At 36.0% G+C, this 15948-nt stretch overlaps 1 protein-coding gene across 4 annotated transcripts in view; it reads left to right on the forward strand.

Moving 5' to 3' along the window:
* LOC145982331 (uncharacterized) overlaps positions 1-15948 on the forward strand; it is a 175506-nt gene that overhangs the window by 91874 nt on the left and 67684 nt on the right. For 2 of the 4 annotated variants that reach the window (XM_083115893.1, XM_083115892.1), the window contains exon 1: positions 2336-2392. The exons of 1 other annotated variant lie outside the window; for it this stretch is intronic. The gene's annotated coding sequence lies outside the window, so the exon portion shown is untranslated. Of the gene's footprint in view, positions 1-2326; positions 2393-15948 lie in introns of those variants that run through there. One more of the 4 variants, XR_014441044.1, reaches the window with a different exon arrangement.

Raw genomic sequence — 15948 nt, forward strand, 5'->3', positions numbered from 1 at the left:
ACAAACTCGTGTCGAGACGTGTGTAGGTAATTTGTACAGAAATTCCCATGCGTTTCAACTCCACACAGAGATACGGTTAGACATCTTGTCCTTAAATTACGAGAAACTGTATCGTTAAATTTTAAAACACCTAAGCAAAAACGACGGATTCGAACCGAAGCAAAACTCGATGATATTGGTGCAGCGTTAGAACGTTCTCCAAACAAACCTCTACGCCGTGTTTCACAAGATGTGGGCGTGTCAAAATCATCAGCACATACAGTCACTAAGCTACTAAAATTAAAACCATACTCTTATAACACATGTTAGTGCTCGACTTTGCAATATTTATATAAATGTCTGCATATGTCCATAAAAATAAGCGGGCATTTCAGGCCGCAAATGTCGGCATCTCCGTCAGCGCCGCCCGCCACGCTCCTCCCGATCTCTCGGCTGCAGATCGAAATGGACGCACTGTATATATATATATATATATATATATATATATATATATATATATATTAATATATTAATATATTTTATTTTTTATATATTCATGTAATTTATATTACATTTTAGATTAAGTTAGAGATGCTGCTTCCATCGTTCTCTCCGCTCTAGGTAATATAATTGCACAAACAAGTGGTGATAAATACATTAACCAGCCAATCTATGCTCTGTTGACGTATTCAATTCCATTTATTCTTACTGTTAGCTAAACTGTGATGGTGTGTATACATTGAGGCAATACCAGCTTGATTGAAGTCACATCACGATCTAGAAGAGGGATTCCTTAATATATCAAACTTTTTAATTGTTCAAGACTTTTTTTAATCATATAATTTAAATATAGAAAATTACCAATAACTAGAACAAAGTGGCCGCGGTGGCTCAGTCGGTAACGCGTCTGACTACCATGCTAAAGGTCCCGGGTTCGATCCCCGGCCGGTTCAAATCCGGGAACTTTTCTAACGGTGGAAGCTGCCCCGGCGCCTACCCAGCGTCGAATAACATGGGTACCTGGGGGGTAAAGGTGGTCAGGGGCGTGATGCTGATCACATCACCCCCACTCACGACCGGATCAAGAAAGTATGGGGCGTTACCCCCACACCCCCTATACGCCTTCATGGCGTGGTGCTATGCACAGGGGAACACTTTACCTTTTTTAGAACAAAGTTAGAAGAACGTAATGACTGAGAATAGAAAGCAACCTTTTGAGAAGCCCTTGCATCGCGGGTTTGTATGGTCCTTATAAAATATACTGTTTTGATTTCAACATGTTTATCGGAAGTGAGCTCCCTACCAAGACTAAGACCCATAAAACTTTCTTAGAATCTCCTTACCATTGCTTAAAGCTGAAGTTAAGGAGACACTCAGCACACGTAAGAACAACACATAACCCCACAGAGGGTTATGCTGGCTGGAGGTTCAGTGCGGGGAAACGTACATTAGAACCACAGGCAAAAGAGGTCCCACGTGGAGGGGAGGGACAGAGTGAAGCATGCTTCCTTATGGCCCGAGTTGAACCGATGGAGAGACTTTTGGCTGAACTAAGGTTCTTTTCCTTGTAGTTGCTCTATTGTCCCCCCCCCCTTGTTGTTGACCTTCCATGTGGGTACCTCACAGCTATAACCTGGTTCAACAGCGGGTGAAAGAACATGCTAGTGAGAAATAATATTCCAATTTCCAACTGTAACATTAATACCGATTATTGAATTAAAATGAATAAAGAAATGTTGGGTGAGTCCATTATAATGAAAGGCATTATCTAAAATATGTCTTGAAGTTTTACGCTGCTGAATGATGAAGATTCTCTTGGGATTTCGACCAAGTTTGTTGTGGGGATGTTCTAAAGCATTCGAGGACTGATGATTAGAATAGAGATAGTTATTTTGCCGGGTTTACATCCAGAGAACTTCTCTTCAAATCACAAACTCTTTTTATTTAATTTTTGTCGCATTTATATTTCTTGAGTTAATCACGATGCTGTGAATAAATAATTATTAGGTTAAGTAGATAATGCTAGGACAATGACACATCCATGCATTGCCCAGGATTCAAGCCTAAAACTGCCTCCCCCCTTTCAAAATTCCAGGTGCAAGCGCAAGGGGAGTCTACTTGCAGGCATTAAAAGTATGTCCATTACAAGTAATACTTATGCTATGTGTCAGACATTCAAATCATGTGTAAAAATTGAATTATATTCAAAGTTCCAAATTCATGAGGAAATTTGTATCGGCACTACTTAAAATAAAGAAATGTGAAGTACAATTACTGTTAAGTAATTTTTGCAAATCATAAACGCAAGATCTAAAATAAATAAAAATGTCTGGTTTCAATTTCCCATCTATATTCTAGGTAGAAGATGGGATAATGCAACCGGTAGGCACGTAGAAAGCATTTCACCTTCCAGGTATGTTTACTTCTATTGAATAGCAGGTTGTAAGGTTCCATTTGGGGACAATCATTCTAAATTGCTGCCGATGACTTTAGGTTGATTGAAGATGCCAGACTGTTTAGTTAGATTTCACATGGTCTCTCAATAAAGAAAATGTGATTTTTTAAATGTAATTCATACTGAAAATTAAAATCCGAAGATTCAGGAAGTATAAACCGATAGGGTGAATAAAGATGGAAATGAAAGGGAAAAGGGTGGGAAAAGTAAGCAATGGCTCGAGGGAAGAGGGTTTAGTGTCCCCTCACCCCTGATGTTTCGTGGGATCACACATGTATACTGTGTATAAATATCCAGAAAAAGAGGTGTTCCAGACGTATCCACTGACTCAAAAACTTTTTATGTGCAGAGCCAGTAACTATTTGAGCGATTGCAGGATATTTCATCATACATACGCTAAATATATTGCATAATGTACTATTTAATTTTTATTATGAACAAAGACGAACCAAAGTTGGAACGCAGGCAGTATTTTGGGTGGCCGTGAACTAATTAATTAAAACAATGTAAGAGACATTGCATATATTGTAAACATTTCATGTTGTAACACTAGTACCATATGTACAATGGAGAACAAAAAAATTCTGGGTTGCAGATTCAAACCTAGTAACCAGCCATCCTATCACATTTTCTACAGTTCTAATTCCTGTAAAGTTGGTGCTGATGTTGCACCTTTAATAATTAATAGACGGGACATTTCTCTCCCATTTTATTGTCGGGTTTTCAACAGTGAAAACGCCAGTAGTAAATAAACTTGTAAGTTTAATGAACTTTCGTCTGTAAAACAGAAATTTACATATTATATGTAGGAGTATGGGCTACGTAAAATTGGAATCTCCACCCTCAAAATAGTCTCGCTCGTCCCCTACCACCTCCTCACTCGTATTGGGGAATTACTGCTTTCCAATCATTGTTGCGTTTAATCTAACTTTATAAATATGTGACGTTAGGGATAACGTTTCAAAACTGTCGTGAATTTTCAAGAATCTTACTTACTATTGTCAACTTTATATGCTATTTCGAACGGGATACATACTTCCGAAGCACTGAAATTGTCCCCTCTCCCCAGGAATCGAACCCTGTCCCTTTTATGATAAGACAACTGCATTAGCCACTACGCTATTATCGGTGAACTGAACAGCCAGTTTTTGTAATGTTATGTTGTTCTCGGAATCATAACTATGATAGCAAAAAAAAAAAAAATTAAAATATCATACAAGCCATTGGAAATATTCTTAATGCTCCTTAAACAATTTTTGTTTTCAGAATTTAAAAAAGCAAAATGATTCTTGGAAAGGCAGGCAAAGAAAATATTAACCCCAACTCCCTGGCTGGCCCTAGGTGGAGGCCATACAATATACTCAGGGCCTCGAACCAAAATATTTCCAGAAGTCTGAAGAAATCGAAGATTTTTGTTCCTTATTTTGAAGTATAGTGTTCTATACAATCCCAATTTTCTAGTATTACGTAAGAGCATTAAGCAGACAGAACAAACCAAGAAATCTGTGAGGTTCAAAATTCGTGTTTCTTTTCATGGTTCGACGTTCATTATATTTAATTTTGAAGTGCTGTGGTGAATTTGCATTGTTTCATAACTAACTAACTAACTAACTAACTCCCTAGCCTTCTTAAACCCGAAGGTTCATGGCTGCAGCAACACAGGCCTTCCATCTTTCCCTATCTTGAGCAAGTTCTATTTACTCTTTTCCATCCCTACCGATTTCCCTTAGGTCCATCTCAACGTTGTCCCTCCATCTTCGTCTTGGTCTTCCTACAGGTCTCTTACCATCAGGTTTCCCAACAAGAATCCTGTAAACTCCTCTCTCCTCTCCCATTTGTGCCACATGGCCTGCCCACCTAAGTCTTCTGGATTTAATTATTCTAATAATATCTGGACATGAATACAAATTATGTAGTTCTAAATTATGTAACCTTCTCCACTCACCTGTCTCCTCATCCCTTTTAGGTCCAAAGATTTTCCTAAGGATCTTATTTTCAAATACTCTCAATTTATGTTCCTCTTTCAATGTAAGGGACCAAGTTTCACATCCATATAATACTACAGGCAAAATTACTGTTCTGTATATTTTAACTTTTAGTTTCTTAGATATTAAACGAGAAGACAAAAGTTTATGAAGAGAAAAGTAACATGCATTTCCTGAATTAAGCCTACTTTTTATTTCCTCTTTAATATAATTTTCATTTGTTAATATTACTCCTAAGTATTTGAATTTTTAAACTGGTTCAAACAAGTTGTTATCAATAATTAGATTTTGATTATTAACTAACACATGGTTTCGGCCTGTAAGCATATATTTAGTTTTCTCTTTGTTAATGTCCAAACCTATCTCTTTAGCAGTTTTGAAAAATATTTTAGCATTATTCTTAATTGTATTCACATCATCCCCCAGTAAGTCTACATCATCTGCATATGCTAACAACTGATTCACACCATTTAATTTTAGTCCTTCTTTAGTTTCTTTTACCTTCCTTACAGCATATTCTAAGGCAAAATTAAAGACCAATGGAGATAATGCATCTCCTTGTTTTAACCCATCATGAATTGTAAATTTGTCAGACATATTAATACCCACACGAATTTTACTTTCTGTTTCACTGGTGCATATTTTTATCATACTAACAAGCTTCTTAGGTATTCCAAACTCTACTAATATATTATATAATTTATCTCTTTTGACCGAATCATATGCTTTTTTGAAATCAATGAATAGCTGATGGACATTTTGATTATATTCCCACTTTTTTTCAAGTGTCTGTCTGATGTGAAAAATTCGATCTGTAGTTTATCTGTTACGTTTAAATCCACATTGATAATCACCTATAATTTCATTAGCATATGGGATTAGTCTTGTTAAAAGAATGTTAGATAATATTTTATATGTTGTTGAGAGTAGAGAAATTCCACAGTAATTATTGCAGTTCATTTTATCACCTTTTTTAAACACAGGAACAATTATGGATTCTTTCCACTGTTGAGGGATTTCTTCTTTATTCCATATTAAACAAATTAATTTATGAATTTGACATATTAATGAATTTCCACCATATTTAATTAACTCAGCTGGTATTAAATCAATGCCAGGTGCTTTGTTATTCTTTAGCCTTTTAATAGCATCTTTAACTTGAGTCAAGTTAGGTTCTGGAACTAAAGGTTCTGCTGTGTGTACTTCATTTACTTCTGATTTATCTCCTACATGGACATTTAAAAGGTCATTAAAGTAGTTCTTCCATCTATTTAGAATATCCCTTGGGTCAGCTAGAAAATCACCGTCTTTATCTTTTATCAAGTTTACTTTAGGTTGCCACCCCTTTCTAAACTCATTTAGACCTTTATATAAATCTCGGATATTTTTATTTTTGCTGTTTGTTTCAATTTCGTTAATTTTGCTTTTCAAGTAATCTCTTTTTTTACTTCTAAACGTGCGGTTAACTTCTCTCTTTATTCTATTATAATTGTTTAGATTTGTATCATCAGAGTTATTTAACCACCTAAGTCTAGCCTGATTTCTTATTTCTATTAGATTATGTCATTCATTATCAAACCATGGCTTACTTTTTCTTGGTTTATGGTATCCTATACTTTCTTTAGCTGCTGATTCTATTGCATTACGTATGTGCTCCCAATTCTTATTTACGTCTGTTTCATTTATATTTTCATCATCATTTAAATCCTGCAAAACATCAAATCTATTTGACAGTTTAATTTGGTAATCTTTCTTAATTCTTTCATCAGTAAACTTTCCTGTATCAAATTTTATAACTTTTAGATTTTGTTGCTTATGATTTATCACTGAGAGTCTTTCTCTTAATTTAGCAATTACTAAATAATGGTCACTTGCACAGTCAGCACCTCTATGTGTACGAACGTCAATTATACTAGTATGCCTTCTCTTATCAATGAGAATATTATGTATGTGATTATGAGTTTTACCATCTGGAGAAGACCAGGTATATTTATGGATATCTTTATGTTTAAAAGTGGTACTTTTCACAATTAAATTCTTTGAGGTTGCAAAAGTAATCAATCTTATTCCATTATCATTACTTAATTCATGAAGACTTTCTTTACCAATCGTGGGTTTAAATGTCTCTTCTTTGCCAATCTGTGCATTACAGTCACCTAACAGAATTTTCATATCATACTGAGAAAATTTATCAAAGACCTGTTCTAACTCTGTATAAAAATCATCTTTAGTATTTTCATGTTTATCTTCCATTGGTGCATGTATGTTTATTAAAATAATTTTACACCACCTACCCTGTAAAACTGCATATGATATCCTATCATTAATAAATTCTACTGTTTTAAGAGCCGAGATAATTCTATTATTTATGAAAAAGCCTGTTCCAAAATTATGATTTTCAGTACCACCATAGAAAAATGTATAATTTTTAGTTTTACAATTCCCTTCTCCTGGCCACCTAACTTCCTGGACAGCTATTACATCTAATTTATACTTAACTATTTCATTAACTGTACACTGAAATGCCCCAGGCCAGTAAAGGCTCAGAACATTCCAGGTGCCTAATTTAATATCCTTATTCCTAATGTAGATCTTATCCTTAGTCCAGGGACCTCCCAAAGTAGTCCCCACCCGGAGATCCGAACGGGGGTTTGCATTGTGTTATTGATAATTTTGCATTGTTTCATGTAATATAATATTTCCATGTCCTGATTTTATAATTAAATTAATAGTGCATATGAGCTATTTTTGATTGAAAGGTTTGAACACGATTTTTATTTAGGACTTTTTAAAATATGATTTTTATAATTTTAGAAATATTTAAGTGTGTCAAAAGAATCCATGAAATTATGAAAAGTCAGATTAGTTGCTTCATTGGAACCACCAGGGACATATAAACCCACAATAAACTGTGCACAATCATTTATTATTATCTGGCACGGGGTACCCTGATGCGCTGGACCTCTGGAGAGTGCCCGAGTTGCCTGTCCCCGGGTCGGCTCTGCCCTCTCGCCTCCATCCTCCCAAGAAAAAGCCTGTGTGGTGCGATGTGTTACCATGCGATCAGTGGCTTCTCTAGGCCATCTGCTTTTTTTTTTTGGGGGGGGGGGGGCTGCAACCAGATACATGACTTAGTACTATTGTAAATATTTTTAATGTTTGAATATAGCAAAGTGATTAATTAGACAATAATGTATAACAAGCATAAGGAATTAAAACTAACATAGACTTACTGCATTAATTTTTATGAATTCTTGTTCTGCTTTTCTAATGCTGGTGAACTATGTCTTTATGTATCAGCTGTACTCTGCGGTTCGAATTTCTTGCAAAATTATCAATAACACAATCCACACACAATTCATGACACTCTTCCTTTTGTATGGCCAGTATTGCAAGTGAGGAAAGTCTGTCTTGGCCCATACTATTACGCAAAAATGTCTTGATTCTCTTCAAACAGCTAAAACTCCTCTCACACGATGCTGATGTCACAGGAATTGTCACTACAATTTGCAACATTCTGCATAAGTTTGGAAACATGTCTTTTGGAATAGCGTTCGTTAAATGTACTATGGATGTGATGGTGTGTCAAGTTCTTTAGGTAATTTTTTGCAACCATGATTTCAGCGATCGGCACTTGTAATTGCAAATAGTCACAAAAACCACTGAAGAATTGAGGGTTCAAAAACAAGTCAAAATTTGTTGTAAGTAAAGAAGGTGACATATGCTGAATTCCAACCAGAACACTGGAAGTTGCTTTATCTTTGAAACGACTTTCCAGCTCATTTATCATTCGATCAATGATAGTGTAAAAACGTCCGCAGAATGCAGGTTCATCGGTATCATTTTTGTGCCCCAGGGTTTCATTTACAACGTGGTCTTTCAGTAATGATGGTAATGTGTGAACACGTTTGTGAACTTTTGAATAATATTCAACACTTGTTTCATTGAGAGTTACCTTCTGTTTCGCAAATTACTCTGCCTCTTTGTATACAGAGTTAAAATATTCTTCATTTCGCATACTGCATAAAGTGTCAAGCACTGCATTAACACCTGCAATTGCCTCCGCAATATCAAGGCTTGGTGACTGCAACTTGTTATTGAGAATTTCTGTTATGGACAGAAGCTCAATGAAAATAAACAGAGACGTCATGGTTGAGAATTTTCTCAAAAATTCATAAAGGCCTAGGGCTCTACATTTAACTCCTGAATCTGATGGTTTCCTCAGATATTTCAAAAGAGCATCATAAGTTTTTCTCACCATAAGTAGAGACCTTATTTGGCAAGCCCATCTAGTGCTACTTAGATTTTTTAGTTCTGCACGAACATTTAACTCTGTCTGTATTTCTACAAACCGTGTATGAGCTATTCCGAACGTAGAAAAGTAGGTATACAAGCACTTGAGGATATCAAATTTCCAACTTCAGGAATATCTGTACAAATATTAACTAGAACCAAATTTAACCTGTGAGCATAGCAATGAACATATAGTGCAAAGGGATGTTCTTCCCTAAATAGCCGTTGAACACCACTATTTTGGCCACTCATGACAGCGGCACCATTATACCCCTGACCAACACATATTCCAATTTTTATATCATATTCAGACAGCTTTTCACAAAGTCGTGCCTTTAGTCCCATTGCACTTAAATCTTTAACATTCAAAAAAACACAAAAACCTCTCATTAAGTTTGTTATAAATAAAATAGCGAAGGCACACGCTCATTTGTTCAACCTTACCTATGTCCCTTGTATCGTCTGCAATAACTGCAAAATAGCCACTTTCATTAACTCCGTTAATATTTTTTTTCTCAGCAAAGCTGCACTACATTCCAGCATAACGTTCTGGGAGTCTGGAGAAAAATCGTTGCATTCTTTGGCATAACGTTTTGAAATGTTAGACGAAAATCAGTATCAAACTTCCCTAATGTCTTCAGAATTTCACGCATATTTCCTTGATTGAAACTTTCTTCAATTTCATCATGGCCTCTTTGTGCTATGCACTGCCTACCTGTGAGCAATAACACTTCAACAACGCGATGAAGATAAGAACGGCGCTTTTTTATTTCATTCACACTGGCATTTGTCAAACGATTAACTACTGTCCCCAATTTTTCTGTACTTTGGATCGTCAGCCATTTTTCAGTTGCTATTACATGAGAAGCACATTTCTCGTGATCTTTAAATTTGTCTATAGCCTTTTTCCATTTACGAACACCATTACTGGTAAATGCAGGATCTGCCTTACCTGTCTGGCCTACGAAATGTCTACAGGGAAAACAAAAGGCTGCATCGTGATTAACACTGTACTCAATCCACCAGAAACTTTTGTACCATACTTCATTAAAACACCTATTCTGGTTACCGAAAACACTACCTGGAAATCTGGAAAGAAACGGTTGTTTAGGCCCTTCGCTTTTACTGCCTAAATCAAGTGATGAAACTCTCGACTTCTTTTGTAGATGAACTTGGAGTGGGAGGACATGTTTCCGATTCACCTGGTGCCTAAATCCTTATCTTACCTTATCTTCATCGAGACAATCTGTGGCTGTGCTTCATTCGCTTAAAGCTTCCGATTTCAGGCGCTTACTTTGAATAATAAATTTGTCCATTGTTGTACGAACAACAGTAAATGTCACAAACACACAATATCACAAACTCCGTAATACAAAACGCACCACTACTGTTTCCTCACGTAGTAACCATTGTGAAAATAGAACAAATGACGGCGATCGTTTGCACTGTTGCCAGCTAAAGACATGACGTGTCAGATGTAAGATTGTGGTTTAAAAAAAACTATGTCACAACGAAACGATTCTTTCCCAGAATATGTATCTAGAGGTATGTTCCTGCATTAACAATTGTTCAAATATGTTTTCTCGAAATACTGTATGTAATAATAGCTAAAAATTGGTGGGGCTTATCGAGGGATTCAGCCCCCCCCCCCCCCAAAAAAAGGCCTAGCGAAGCCACTGCGTGCAATCAATATTTACGTTCACTTTTAAATGTATACACTCAAACAGAGGTAATTACCGTTGAACATGTAACAGATTTTTGCGCAATCGCTAAAGGATATGATGATGATAGTCAAGAATGAAGGAATCATGTATGTGCTTCATCGGGAATCGAACACCTTGTTGTTAAGCTTTTCTTTTTGATGGCATTTACCATTCCACAATAGCTTCATCTTATGTAAATGATCAAGAATAATTTTATTCTACTGCTTACCTCAAAAAATACGTCTTTTGTGCTGGTTGTTCCTTCACTCTTCGCCTGCAGCCACATTTTAGAAGCACATTTGATATGTTAATAATGATACGATGGTCGACGGACTCTCTGTTATTCACAAGTTTTCGATGCACCTGATAACTGACTAGTGGTTTATGGATGGGCCAACCCAACACCAAACTTCAACTGAAAAATTCAAGACAAAGTGAGGTAAAACTCAATCATCTTCCGAAACGCCCATCTGGACAAAGCTTTCCTGACAAGGAGGTTGTGGACATGCAACAGGGAGGGATGCAGAGAGAGTGAGGCCAGAAATTCTACATAGGATATTTGGTTTCTCGACAAGATCTGTTTTGTGGAAATATGTCAGCTTGGATCTATTTCAGAACTGCAGACCATTCTTATCTGAGTGCACTGACCTCTGCCCCTGCACACCCCTTATCTGAGTGCACACCCTCTCCCTGGAGCATTGTTACAAGGGAGGGCATCTGTAAAAAACCTGGTGCAATTGGAAACAGGAAGAGGGAATTCCTAGGAGGGACAATTCAGGTTTGCACTTGCTTTAAAAGACGAAACTACCATTCCTAATCTGCTGTCAGTCAAGTGCTTCTTTTCTTTTTCTTACTGTTAGCGGAAACTTCAGCCCACGTTCATTGACGAATGGAATTTTTTTTTCTCAAATGTTAATCAGAACAAAAAATGATCAGAAAAATCAATTTTTTATGGCACGATGGGGGGGGGGGGGGAGAAATACCATATTGCCCCTCCTCGATGATGAGTGGGGTGCACATGCCCCCCTGCCCCCGTTCCGATGTCCCTGTAGTACACCAAACTTGACTTGCCTCGGTTGAATTGTTTGAGCATTTCCTAAGAACAATTTACACGACCCGTTTTTTAGCTTCGGTCAAGTTGTGTGGGATCCAACAGCTTGAAAGTTTCCATATGTTCAGATGACCATGCAAAATCATATGTATTGCTTTCATGTCAATGTTCAAAGATGCCTGAATCTCACGGTATGTCACATGCAGATCGCTCTCAATCATTTCGAGAAATGTGCGACCACGCTGGAATTCGGAAAACCAATTGTACACAGTCCTATTGAATGGTGCTTCATCCCCAAAAGCCAAATGAAGTCGCTCGATGCATTGTTTCACTGTTAAACTACATTTGAATTCATACAAAATCATTGCCCGAAAGTGTTCACAAGAAATTTCCATTTTTCACACGAAACTACTTCTTCAAACTGCTGTGAAAAATAAACGAATAGGCTTAAACAAACAATCAAAGATAATTTAAACATAAAAAGGTCCATTCTTCCGATTTTTATAATAGCAGAACACTAACGCCACTGTTGGTGGTAGTTTGCAGAAACTTTTCCAGCAACCCTCTTATATCTGCAGGGTAATTTGGGTAGCAGACATGATTCTCTAACTGAAAAAAAAGTTACGTTAAAATATATTTGTGTCACCCTCTGTGTTGCAGTTGTTAGTATATCATGCTGTAATGCCAAAGACCCAAGATTTGAATTCTGGGTTACAAATATACATTTGTGTGTGTGTCCCATCATGTATTTCTTCTAATCATTATTAATTTCATCAGTGTGATTAACCTAGAGATATAGAAAAATGGCATAACTGTAACTTTTATGGGTTAAAAATTTGAATCAGTGACATGAACAACATTGTAACTGACAGAGATGGTTTTTATCTCCAAGAATGTTGTAGCAACACCTTTTGTGAGCAGATGGAAGAATTTTCTGCACTCTAAAACTTCCTATTTGAGGGATAACGTACAGTGGCTTTCACGGGTTAAGTGGCTGTAAAGTGGCTGCTAGCGCACCAGGAAGTAAGATGGCATCTGCTAGCAAATTGGTTGCAACATCGGCTTAACTGGAACTGCTAGCTATGTAATGAAATAAGCTCCTACAATAACATTGACAGAATTAAAATGAGCACATACCTTGTTATAAGAGGTGTTGGAAGTGATGTCCTCTGCATCCACACATTACGGCATATTTATAGGAAATTTTCACTAACACATATCAGTTCCTCTTCCGAAATTGCTTCAATTTCTCTCGTGATATTTTCTTTCCATTCTTCTAAAGTATGACTTCAGGTTTTAAAGCTTGGTAGCTTGCCACACAGACATCATGAAATGTCTGTTTCTTGTGCAAGGTGCCAGAGGGTTTTTTGAAGAGATGGGGAAGGTTGCCAAAATTGGACCAGTTTTGTTTTTTCTTAATTCGTTTCTCTATTAATGACTAAATCGAAATATTTTTTTTAAAAAAGTATAGAACATTACATGCACTTTCATCTGATAGTAATAAATTTTAAAATATATTTAGAAAAATAAATTGGATCAATGGTCCAAATTTGGAACCCGGTTGCCTAATTTGGACCTGAGAAGTAAGACTGTAAATAACAATTATTATTAACATTAGAATGAATTAAAAGTGTTTTTGCATAAAACAACATTTTTATTACAACAATTTTCATTATACTTACAACGTATTTACTGCAAAATAGGAACTATGGAACTTATGCTAAAACAATCTACACATGACCCTTAATGTAATGTAACATAAAGAAACACACAATTTGAGAAGGAAATAATATTTCTATGTACTGTTTTTCTCTGATGTAACATATTTTTGTTGAAACAAGCAGCTATTTTCCTAAGTTAAATATTTTTAAAGTGGAAAACCTTTCCTCAAATAACAGAATGTGGTCGGCGAGATTTTTTTGCAATTTCTGCAGTATGGGTTGCTTGCCTACCGAAGCACTTTATTGTTTTCAAAAACTTATTTTTTCTGTCAGCGTGTCTCTTTATTGTGGCCTTTGGCACTACGTATACGTGGGCACACTCATTGAGTCCATAGTCACTGTTTCTGTAAGCAGCCACAGCCATCTGCAAATCAACTTCGTTCCATTTCCCATACGTGTATCTCTTCGACATCTTGGGAACCTAATGAAGGACAGTCCTCCAATTACTTACTGGCGAAATTTAACAAAAATTATTTCCTTACCATTTCCTTACCTAACTTCTCCTAAAATAGACCGATCCAATTTAAAAAAGAAAAATGGTGGTCCAACTTAGGCTACTATTTCCTGTAAATAAAAGTATGATGCTACACAAACATACGCAACTAAACTCCAGTTTTACGACATGTTGTTAGTGCTTAATGAATGGCACTTTTATAATATACTACAGGACATTTGATTACTTACCCCTACTCTTCACGACAGCTTAAGATCCGAAGCACAATAATTGCAACGCAAACAATGTGTGGGTGGTCTCTACCCCCACACCCCTTAAATGTGCCTTATGGCAAGGAACTTTACTTTTAGTGATGTATCTGAACATTGTATTGTTTTAGTTGACTGAATCAAAAACTATTTACTTTTTTTTATTTATCAATAAAATATCTTTACTACTAAAACAACAAGTTTTCACATAGTTATAGAATTGGTAATGAAGGTCTCACACTTTTCAAATGATTAACTAAAGTATTATTTTCTAAAATGTTTGACCAAAAGTTTTATTCTAAGCTTCCTGAATGGTGTAATTGTTAATGCTATTGCTTTGTATTCAGTTTCTTGAGTTGAATTCCCTGACGAGGCGCATTTCGGTGTGCCCAACTTTACACTGTATACACAGTCCCAATCAGACTGTATGACCACAGAGTTGATTTTACTTTTGCAAGGGGGAGGGGAGATATAATGAAATTAGAAACAAGACTACAATTTTTGAACTCATAAAGCAAGATCATGCTCATAGTTGTTTGCCTATTTTATATTACTTTTCTACATCTCTTGGTTAATCACACTGATGTTACTGTTGATTAGACGAGACACACGAATCTATGAGGCATGTCCAGAAAGAAGTACCTATTTGGTAATTAAAATTAACCAAAGTTGAACAAAACCTTCTTACTCTGAAAGTCCATACTTTGAGCTATTTTTCTACATAGGCACCCATGGCATTGAGGCACTATGTAGAAAAATGCTCAAGGTATTTACCACGAAACCAGAATCTTGGATATCATAGCAGGCTAAGCTAACATTCATTTAGACTTTTGATTTTATCAGTCACACTTGCTACCCTCTTGACCTTGTAACAATAGTCAAATGTGAGGGCATCTTCTCTACTGTCAGATTAAAAATTATGGATACCTGAGTTTGGACTAATTAAAAATTAACCAGTAAACTTACATAAAAACGAGTTACATCAAAATTTAGCTTATTGGATTCTGCGTTAAGTTATACTAACAATTTTTTTTTTGAACGTGCCTTTGATTTTTTATCGTGAGAACAAAAGAAGCTGGTTTTTTTTGTCTTTTCCAAACAACCACACTCTTTGAAGTTCTATAAATAAAAAAAATGGTGTTCCAATCATGATATTTAAATACAGTACAGGTAGAAGAGCTTTAAACACAATTATTCATTTTCAATGTTTTTAAATTTGCCAAAAAGAGGTTCTTATCAATTTCGTGAAATAATTCTTTCTTTGTATTGTGTACGACCTTGTTTTTTTTAAGCTCTTTGCAGCATTTTTTAAAACCCATTAATCAATTCACATTGCAGAATCGATTTCATACCGATTTTTATTCAATGAATAAGACCTGTGTTGAATGTGGGGACACTGTTAGCAGTGACAGGCCACAGTTTGAATTGTATAACAGCCATCGTGTTAGTGACAGAAATGTATGAGCATAATTTAAGGCATTTTGAAAAGATCTATATCTGCCATCTTCAAACTGTGGTAACCGATTTTTCTCAATGCAATGCAAGAGCAATCATTCAAGTTATCTCACAACTGTAAAAATTGCAACTCAAAAGTTTTACATGTATGGCAGTTATCATAATTACAATGTTCTCGTCCTAAATTACAAAATATGATTTAAAATGTTTTATTGCAGAATTGTTTACTGACGAGTTTAGTTACTTAAATTACGGAAATGTATTCTAGGCAGTTTTGAGAAAAAATTGTACAGTATATTATGGAGTTGGGGAAAGGGGGTGGGGTCAGTTTTTTATCCATCATATCGAAACATGTCTGAGTTCATGCACATTCAATACAGTTGCAGGACATCAAGTTTTGTAACTGCAGAAATAATTTTCTCCAAATTATTATAAATTTACAGAGGTTACCATGGCCGCTAAATATATATATTGTCCCTCTTTGTCTAACCATCTAAACCCATAACATAACATAACCCTACAGCTCTACAGCACCTTGGCGGGCCTTGGCTTACCTACCGACTGCTGGTCTCCCTCCCACACTGTTCCGCCGTCACCTGTTATA

Source organism: Lepisma saccharinum, unplaced genomic scaffold, assembly GCF_977018435.1.
Source record: "Lepisma saccharinum unplaced genomic scaffold, izLepSacc3.1 HAP1_SCAFFOLD_127, whole genome shotgun sequence".
NCBI classification, from domain to species: Eukaryota; Metazoa; Arthropoda; class Insecta; order Zygentoma; family Lepismatidae; genus Lepisma; species Lepisma saccharinum.